Raw genomic sequence first — 10,646 nt, forward strand, 5'->3', positions numbered from 1 at the left:
AACTCAAAGGTCTCTTCCATCCTGTTTTGTGCAAATTTTCTAAAAGAATGCATGAAAGCCACACATTTAAATTGTACTCACTTTATACGTAAAGTACCATATGTACTTTTAGCATAAGATTTGCACTTCTCAATGCTTTTCAGTGTACGCATCCATAAAATGGAAACTTATATGCCTCATTTGCATAAAATATGCATTTTGCACTCACTTTTTCCACACCAAAACTTTACTGCAAAAGCCAGAAAAGTGCAGATTCTGGTGGGAGTTGCTGCCCAAGGCATAAGAAAGCTTGAGAACATTGGGTCAACCCACTGCAAAAAGGAGACCAAAAGCATCCCAATCTGCAAGTAGGGGTTTGTTTGCCCTGATCCTACAAACCACCCAAGTCCTTCCCTTTCCATGCTACAAGGACAGATGAAGGCAGTGCAATAGGGGGCATCTTTGCCAATGTGGACTAGGACTACCATTCCCAGAATCCCTGGTGGACCAGTGGTGCTGCACATGCCATGCCTACCAAGGAGAAGGCATGGGAGTTTCATCCTCAGAGCCACCAAAGGCTCTTAGGAAGTCCTTATCTAAAGAGCTCACCTGAAGGCCCTTAGGGAAAACAGCTTCCATGGGGAACTTCCAGCATCATCCAATTGAAGCTTTTCCTCCCTAAGGGGCAATTGCCATGAGGGAGGGGGGTTCATGGAGAGGATGGAATCATTAAGCCTCCCCACCTCATGCAGTTCTAATGAAAATCAGACACCTCTTTATACCACATTCAGTACTAATTATTTTTTATTGAAAAAACAAACCTAGGTGCTACATATTTAATGCCTGGATAGCTCAATTGGTTACAGTGTTGTGCTACTAATACCAAGGTTGTAGGTTCAATCCCTATCTGGGGCTGCTGCATATTCCTGCATTTCAGGGGGTTGGACTAGATGATCCTCAGAATCCCTTCTACAACTCTACAATTTTAGGATTCTATGTAATTAGGTCCTAAGTATCTGCTTCGGCGAGATTTGTGTAGAAATTGTCCCCAGACTGGTGAGCCTGAGCTTACTTTTTGATGCTTCATATTCAGTTGGCTTCATATACTCTGCAGAAGTGCCAATTGTGGATACACAAAACATTAGTCTGAGTAGACTTTGGCAGCAGCAACAGAGGCTCTGGTGGCCTTCATGCGATGAGTCACATGTGATGAGCCACTTCCCACACACAGCCCACCCCAGGCAGCACTTTCCGTGATTGTTCGTGAGTTTTCAACTAGGTCATTTCTGACTCTTTAGACAGAACCTATGATTGTGGAGGAAAATAAATGCAAACTAAACAGGCACTTCTAGGGTCATTTATTACAATGTGCTTGAGTGGGACAGTCCATTGCTATCCCAGCTACTATCAGACACCTTGCTTCCAAGGACCAGAGCGCTTTAAAAAAATCACAAGCTTTGCAGACATTTGAAATGCCTGGAATCTGTTTTTCAATGCTTTCCCTAAACATTTGACTGGTGGTGTATGGGGACTCCCCCACCCCAATTGTCTTGGAAAGCTAGAGGGGTCTTGTGGGTGGAACAGGGGGCTAGGACTAGGGAACCCAGGTATAAATCCCTGCTCAGCTACCAAGCTGAATGGTGGCCTTGTGGTGTTTACTATCTCCTAGCCTACCTCACAGGATTGTTTTGAGGATCAAGTGGAGAGCATGCATGCTTCCTCATTGGAGGAAGGCAGGATAAAACTATAATAAATGCAAATGCCTTGGGTGGGATTTTGCCATGTTGTTTTTGCCATGCGTTTCCGTGTGCTGCGCTGGTGCTGGCTCGCCAGCTGCAGCTTCGTCACGCTGGCCACGTGACCCGGAAGTGTCTTCGGATGGCGCTGGCTCACGGCCTCTTGAGCGAGATGAGCACGCAACCCTAGAGTCGGACACGACTGGCCCCTACGGGCAGGGGTACCTTTACATGTGCAGAATAGGATCTGCTGGGACTCTCTTCTCTCCCCAATCTGTCCCATAAATCTTCTCTAGAGGGTTCAGGGAAAACCCCAAGCCCCATGTGTTGGACATATGAGCCAGATTAGCCGGTGGGTGGTTCTTGCCCAACCCATGAGTCCTACAGCCCTAAGGAGTAGGTTAAGGGAATCTCCCTTCACTGTCTTGGTGCCTCTTAAGTGCTCACCAAACAGCTTACGTGCATTTCTCCCTTTGCAATGCAATCCTGCTGCTGAGACCAACTTAAGACATCCATCCATCCAGGTTTAAGATCCCTCCACCTGTCACTAAGTGTCTGAGTAAGGAGTATGGAAGATGTAGGGATAGACAAATATGTCCATTTCAGTTTCTCAGATTATTTTTCCTCAGTCTCAAATTCAACCTGCCCTGTTTCTGCATCAGTTTGTGGACTTTTTTTTAATGTAGACCACATGAAAATCAGCTTGCATTTTCAATCAGTTTTCATTATCTGCCTTTTTGCATGCAATTTCCCCTTATACACAGCATTTTTGTCCATTATTTTCACAAATATATGAACTGTATGGTTTTTTGTTTCCAACTTTTTATGGGAGAACTGCATATTATCACAATATTCAGAGAAGTGCAAAATTTCAGAAGAAACCGCATTTTGTTACATGTATTGGTCTGAGGATTGCAAATTAGGTATGTTTGCATTAAAATGTAGACAACAAATTCACACATACACACACCCCAGTCCCTAAGAGTAGGTGAAAAATCTTACTCAGCACTTACATAACTAGCTGCTTCTACATTGGGACTTAACGGGTGGATGGTGTCAAGTCTGCCAACAAAAGATAACCAGCTGAGGGCAGAGAGGCTGTGCTGCTTCCAGCCTGCACTTGTGTACATTGCATGAGTGCATATATGCCTAAGTGCCCTGCTCCCATCTGGGGCCAGAGCCAAAGCAGCCACTGCAAATTCTTCCTGGTCAAGCCAAGTGAGTGGCAATGAGCTAGTACAAGAATGAAAGGCACATAGTAGCAGGGGCAGACTTTGGTAATCTTCCATAATATGGTGCCCTGTGCGAGCCCAAAATTTGGCACTCCCAAATGGATCTTCTCAATTATGGGTCTTCTCAATTTTGCGCCCTCTCGGTTCGGCACCCTGTGCAGGGGAACCACCCACATACCCCTAAATCCAATGCTGACAAAAATTTAAAGAATTTTATTCCCCCAGATTTGTTCAAAGTGAAGAAATGTGAAAGCCTTTTAGTATTTCCAATGATGTATCTGATTAACTTGCACATGGAAAAATAAATTATGGTAAGGGTTTTTTTGTGTGTGTGCAGATATTATAACTAATTCTCTGGATGCACTGACATGGAAGAAATAATAATTAGCTGAACTAAACTCTGAATTCATGTGTCTTTTGTGCATGATTCCTGCATGAAGAAAATTTGACAGCGCATTGTGTAAATTTTGACAAGCATGAAAAAGCCATTTATACCTGTTTTTTCTTTTGTTTTATTAGCTTTGAAAATTATATCCTATACACACTTGTGATGTGCCATTACGTATTAGGATAAGTATTAGAAGGAAAGAGGGGGAGAAGAGAAGAAACTAGAGGAGCTGGAAATAAAAAGGTTACAGGACTCGAGGCAAGAGACGCACATCATATAATGCAGTCAGATGGAGGTGTGAAGAGGAAGTGGCCAATTTGAGAGATATTTCAGGCTGACATTTATCTCTGCTGTGCTCAAGGATAGCAAAAAAAGAGGATGTCTTCACAAATTCATTGTATTTGAAACTTATTAGGATTCACACTCAAATCACACAAAAACAGCTTGTTGTTCTTATTCCTTCATGACACACATCTTTAAATCAAAATTGTGTTCTAGGAAGTCCTGACCTAAAATTGAAAAAGCTGGCAGCATCACTGAATTAATAAGCATCCCCCTTTATCTAGCTTCCCCAATATTCATGGATCTGTTGAATGCCTACAAAATTTACAGCAAAATCATTAAAAAATCTTTATGTATTAATAAAGACATCCCTATCCCACTTTTCTAGTGCCACTCAGGGAGGCCCACAACAATTTAAAATCATAATATCAGAATGCAATAAAACATATATTAAAGTACAGTAAAAATACGACATTAAAATACGACATTAAAAATACAGCAGGCGTAAGAGATAAACCGGTTTTCACAGCAGACAGAGAACAGGCAAAAACCTATCAGAATAAAAATGCCTTAACCAACCAATGTGGCTACTCGTGCCACACAGGGAATGGTGTTGCACAATTTTGGTGGTTAACATCTGGCACTTTAAAATATGTCTCCATTACCTGGAATGTTTGTGAGAAAGTGACAAAAATTGGGGGACTGTCATGAGGAATTCCTGCACTTCAAAATTTACAGTTATGACACTCTAGCAAACTCCCCATCTGGTAACTTTAGGTCCTCAGTTAAGATGGAGAGGCACTGCCTCATAAGCATTACAAGGCCCAGCAGACACCTAGATGTATGCCTAAGTGTATGGTCTGGTGACAAATCCCAGAAAGAAATGGTGGAACTCTGAATAAACCAAGTTCCTGATCTCTGAGAAGCCCTACAACACAGTCAATTGCATAGTCTGTGGTACCCAGAACGCCCTTTGTAGTAACATAACTCAGACTATATCACAGAATTGATTGATCAAGATATTAATTAAAATTTACACTGAATTTTGCAGTAGATATCTCCAGTCAAGTAATGTGCACAAAAATGCATATATGAGTGAGAATAACATACAAAAAATGCATTGTTTTAAATAGATTATTTGCAATAATGTGTCTATTAGGATAAATTTGCACTAAAATGCTAATTTCTTGAGTACTTTTGAAAACAGAACTTGCAAACTGATGTGGAAATACAAAGAAATAAATTTGCTTGGAAAGAATTGAAACTGAGAGAAACAAAAAGTGGCATATTCACCCATCCCTTATCGAAAAAGACTTGAAGCAGAGGAACCTGCTGAGTATTTATCAAATGAAAATAAACTTTAATTAATGATGCATCTGACTCTTTCAAGCACCTACATATATTTTATGCTTGGCATTTATATATTGAATTTAAGTGCTCAAATTGTTTCACATATGTGATCCCAGTAGCCCTTATAACAGCCCTATCAGGTAGGCAAATATTCTTCCTATGTTACAGAAAGGGGCAGGGTTGAGTTTGGCAAGATAGTGGAATGCCCTTTTTCTGAGACGCAATTACTGAAAGGGCACTGCATACATTTCAATCAGAATATATTTTTTGTTCAATTTCACTCTCTTTTTCTTCCTTTTGAGACGACTTTCAGTGGACCTTCATTTCTCAGTAACTTTGAACTGATTGGATTCTCCATTCCAAGTTGAACCAGTGATATTTTATTATCTAATTATATAGTGCAGCATATCAGAAGATTTTTTTCCCCACCACTTCATTATGTCAGACCTCCTTATGACTCTAATCAGATACTCAATAGTTCAGGTCTTTAAATAATCCTGTTTGATTGGGACCATTCGCCACTTGAAAGATGTCTGTAGGGTGTTTTTCTTTTTACTTATACTGGCTGCAATCCTATGCATATTTATCTAGAAGTAGGTCCCATTGAACTGATTGAAATTTACCTCTGGGGATTACATAGGATTACATTCTATATTGTCTGTACTGTCCTGCTGAGTTTCTTTATCATGCAGCCTGCATCAAAACAGGTATGCAACGTGCCGTGAATATTCTGTTACACTTATATTATTATTATTTTGTTTTTTTGTTAATACAAACTGTGGAATTGAAGGCACCATGGATGGCACAAATCAAAAATCAAAATCCAAAATCCAAAAATCTTCATGATCTCAATGAAAAGTATAGGGCACTATCCAGCCAAAGTTAAAACATTTCAGTCTCGTTGGTTTCAAGAGAGAAGTGACGGGACTACGCACACCAGGAAATTATTGTTGAAAATGGGAAATGAGCATGGCCAAAGAGAGACAGTATGGTGCTGGACCAAGACCCAGAGACTGAGGTTCAAATATCTGCTCAGCTATGAAACTCAGTGAGTGACATTAGACCAGTCGTAGGCCTAACCTACCTCATAGGGTTTTTTATGAGGGAAGAAGATAACCCTCGGGACTCTTTGGAAGAACGGTGAAATATAAATAAGATAGATAACATAAGTATAAATGCAGAAACAATAAACTATACTGTGTAACCCAGTCTTACCCATATTTTATTCTCAAAGAACTGTTACAATAGTCCAGGCTCAAAGCAATCAGGATGGAGTTTTCTAAAAAGGCCCGAGCTTGAAGTGCATTTGGCTAAGGATTTAAATAAGTCATGCAGCAAAGATAGAACAGCCATCTTGGGAGTCCACAGACATGAGTTTAATACTTAACATTTATATAGTTCATTTTTCGAGTGTTCAGAGTGCTTTGCATACATCTCAGTAATTATTGCAGCTCTGCTGTAGAGTCCTTATGTCCAAAGCTAGCAATTTCTTTGGAGATTTAGAAACTTGCCTGCATGCTCATGGAAACAGACCCACTATCAGGCATCCGCAACACATCGTTTCTCAAGACAGATGATATAAAAAAAAACACAACTATATTTCAAACTCAGCCCAAACCAGTCAACACATAAAATCAAGCAACTCTGTGGAGAGTGATATCAAATTAATAGTAAAAAGATGTCAGTTCATGGTCAAGGGGCTTCTTAAAATGATTAAATGCAGGCAAAGAAGGGGGGGGAAATTGCACTCTGAACTAAGTATATTGTTTTGAGTTTGTTAGACTCCCCTAAATTCCTGGATCCAGTAGGTGCTAGAATTTAATTAAGGCTTGGGGTATCAAAACTTCAAATCCAGAGCTATGCCTATGTAGGAGGCAAAAGCCTCTTGGAATGTAATGCTGGAAACCCCTCCATCATAGGCTCAGGTTGTATATCTGTGTAAATAAACCATACATCATGAAGACACCACAGTTTCCACTGTATGTCATTTCCAAAAGGAAACATGGACCCTAGGTAAGCACAGCTAGAACCCCTTGAATCTCACACCGCTTGGAGACTGGCGTTGCATGTAATAAACTCACTGTTTATTAATATCAAGCTTCCTATAATATTAGCAAACAGACTAGTATTTCAAAAGTACTCAAGCCCTGATTACTGAAAAAGCTGTTCCATGTGTCCAATGACTCACACCATGAATTTGAAAATGTGGTGGACTGTGATTATCCTGTCAGGGTGTGATAATGGCATTTTGTCACTTTCTCACATCCGTTCCAGGTTATGGAGCCATATATTAAAACTTCAGATGCTGACCTCCTTTCATTAGCTGTTGATATTACATTGACCAGAGATTGTTGCCGCAAATGGAAGTTTGTATCTTCTTTAAAGCTGTTCATGTGTTCATACAGATCAGGATTGTGATAATACTAGTTTTGACTGGTCTACAAAGCCTTGGCCTTTTATAGTTTAAGTACGTAAGAATTTACAAATCTAATGAGACATTGCTGGGTCAGGGTGAGGGCCATAGCTCAGTGGTAAAGACCCTGAGCTGCGTGCAGAAGATGCCAGGTTCAATCCTCTCAGAGAGAGGTTTGGGAATTGAATTTTTCACCACCTGAGTTCTGTCACATTTCACCCTTTAGCCCTACTGAGGCATTATGAAAGCATGCAAGCTATCATGTGAGGAGGTCCTCAGGGATGAGGGACAGGTGATGCTTCCACCCCTCCTTGTCCACTTTCATTGCTTTTCAAAAGGCAGAAGGCAAATCTCTGTAGCAGAAAGCTGCTTGTATCTATCTGTGGAGGCTCACCATACATTTTGGGACCCTGGGAAATCACAATTCCAAAATGTACAGGAAAGGTGGGGCTTGGGTGATAGCTTACATGTTTTCCTAATACCTAAATCAATCAACATCCATCATTCTGGTGAGAAGTTTCTTGTAGGGATCTATGCAATTCCTATGACACCAAAAACATTCATTTCAGTGACAGAGCAGAGATCAGGTAATCACCAACAAATGAAAGGCATATGGTTGTCCCTTATCAGGTCAGTGGTTTGTAGAGGGTCCAGAGCCTCTTGCTGTATTGATAAGAACTCAAACAGAGATAAAGGGAGGGGGAAATAAAAGAAGTGTTCAAACTGAGTCTTTATGTAGACTACAATGCTCTGATTATAATGGATCCATTAAATCTGATTAAAGCATTCAAAACAGAACTGACATAATAGGGTCAAATGCGAGGTTCAGAATTAAGAAAAGGAAGGCAGAAATAATGGGTATGCACTTTCAAATTAAAAAGAAGAAAATTCCTTAAAATTACTTTTGATCCCATTAGCATTAGAAATCAGTATGACAGGGATATGATTATCAGAAAAAGAAACACAAATCTATACAAAAGTTTTGAAAAATTGTGCAGTACAGTAAAAGCTCAAGTGAAAAAATGGCAGGCGCTACATTTATTCCTAGATGCAGTTCAGAGGATAGAGACAGTGATGACGCCACAGACTTTGTGCTCTAGACATTGCCAATAAAAACAGAGTCAATGGAGGGTTAGGGTAAATGACTCATTATGTATTTGTTCTGAGTCAACAAGAAACACAGAATTATAGAAGCAATCCTGCAAGGGGGCAAAAAAAGAGAAAGATGTTTAGAGGTGCCAAGCATTAAGTTGCATATGAATGCCCCACCTCAGTAGGATTGAATTCCCTGCTGGTGAGTGGAAGGTACAAGCCTGCTGGCTGCAGGGCGTACCTTTCCAAGCACCTCTCCTACAGGGAAGGCGCATGCAAAGCAACACCCATGTCCTGGAGTGGCTGGATGCAGAGGAGGGGCAGGAGGCTTTCAGGGGAAGAAGGCTCAGAGTCAGGGGATTGGTGGAGGGATGGTGGTGAGGGACCAGAGGGAGAAGAGAAAGCAGACTCGGAGGTGGTGGTTTCGGAAGCTGAAGAGGAAGACAACTTCATTCATTCATTCATTCATTCATTCATTCATTGTGTTTATATCCCACTTTTTCTCCAAGGAGCTCACGGCAGCAAATGTATATTGCCCCTCCCATTTTATCCTTCCAACAGCCTTGTGAGGTAGGTTAGGTAGGGCTCAAGGTCACCCAGTGAGCTTCATCTCTGAGAGGAGATTTGAATCTTGGCTTCCCCAGTCTTTGTCAGCATGCCAATCACTGCAGCTGCAAACTTGTGAGATAGGACAGTTTACAGATGATCAATGAAGGCTGAGAGACTGCAACTGCATGAAGGGACCCAGGGGGTTTATTGATGAGGGGACCCCAAATGGTTTATAAGCTTTATACACACACGATGGCAGTGCACAATCAGTTGGTCCACAGTAGTAACGACTAAGCAGAAACTATGCCTTCTTATTAAAAGTTACCTTTAAGTATGGGGCATCAATTTTTACATGCTTCAGTTTGTTTTTAAACTAACACCAGTCATTTCATGAGGCTGACAGCTGGGAATGAAAGTGAGTTTTTTATTTTATTTTCTTCTAGTTCTGCTATAATGTGCTTTCAGCTACAAGCTCTAAATTGCTTTTCTTTCCCTATCTTGAGACAGATGATCACAAAGTAAGAAAACAATGAGAAAAATCTACTGAAAAGAGCACCATACAAACAAACAAAATATACAAAGTGGGAGATGTTGTTAAACAATTGTTTCTTAGCATGATTTGATCCAAATGGGATACCTGAGCAGTAGCAAATGGGTGTGGCAGATAATCAACCCGTCTTAACAAGTTCAAAAGCATGATAATGGTATCTTAAACCAGGGCTGAGATGTTGTTGACCCTTCAGATGGTTTTGGATTGGCCATGCTGGCTGGGGCAATGTGAAGGGCCCCAGGTTCCCTATCTCCCCACCTAAAATAAAGACCACAATTCTATACTTACATCCCTGATTGAACATTCTATAGAACTCAAAATGCCTTACTTCCAAGTTGGCTTGTATAGGATTGCATTCTAAATCCTCAGATATTAAAGTGCTTCAAATCAGAAGTTGTTTAAACAAAACAAAAATTGCAAAGGGAGCATCTCTCAACAAATGAACCTCCACATTTCTTGAGAACTTTAGGGGAAGACTTGAAGCATTCCTCCATGCTCTGAGAAGTGTCTTCCTCCTTTCTCCTTGTACCCAATGCTTTCTGGATTTCCGTTTCCATCGAACCCCCAATTTTGCCTCATTATTTAGGAAAAGCTTTGTTGTTTCTGCCAGAAACAATGTCTTCTTTAAATCGTTCGGAGCTTTTCTTCAAGGGTTCAGCAGTTGTACTATTTGCTTTTGATATTGTTTGCAAGATTTTATGTTTATGCAACTGCCCAAAGTTATAAAAGCTTACCTCTAGGAATGCAATTCACAAATATAGTAAATATTGTTGTCATTGCACAAAACATTGTGTACCTACAGGCAGCGGCATAGCCATCCCCTCTGCAGGGAGGTGGGACCAATTCGGATGGTCTGCCCCCGCCACTTAATGGATCCAAATGGTTTCCAGAGAGTGGTGGGGGATGCTTTATCCCATGTTGATGGCCTTTCAGCTGATTCCCTGGTGGCCCGCTGGAATGTGGAGTTAACCAGGGCTATTGACTGTTTGGCTCCGAAGCGCCCTCTCCGATTGCATGGAGCCCGGACAGCCCCGTGGTTTTCCATGGATCTGAGGGCAATGAAACAATCGTTGAG

The sequence above is a fragment of the Podarcis tiliguerta genome (assembly GCF_965153285.1).
Source record: "Podarcis tiliguerta genome assembly, chromosome: 7".
Lineage (NCBI taxonomy): Eukaryota > Metazoa > Chordata > Lepidosauria > Squamata > Lacertidae > Podarcis > Podarcis tiliguerta.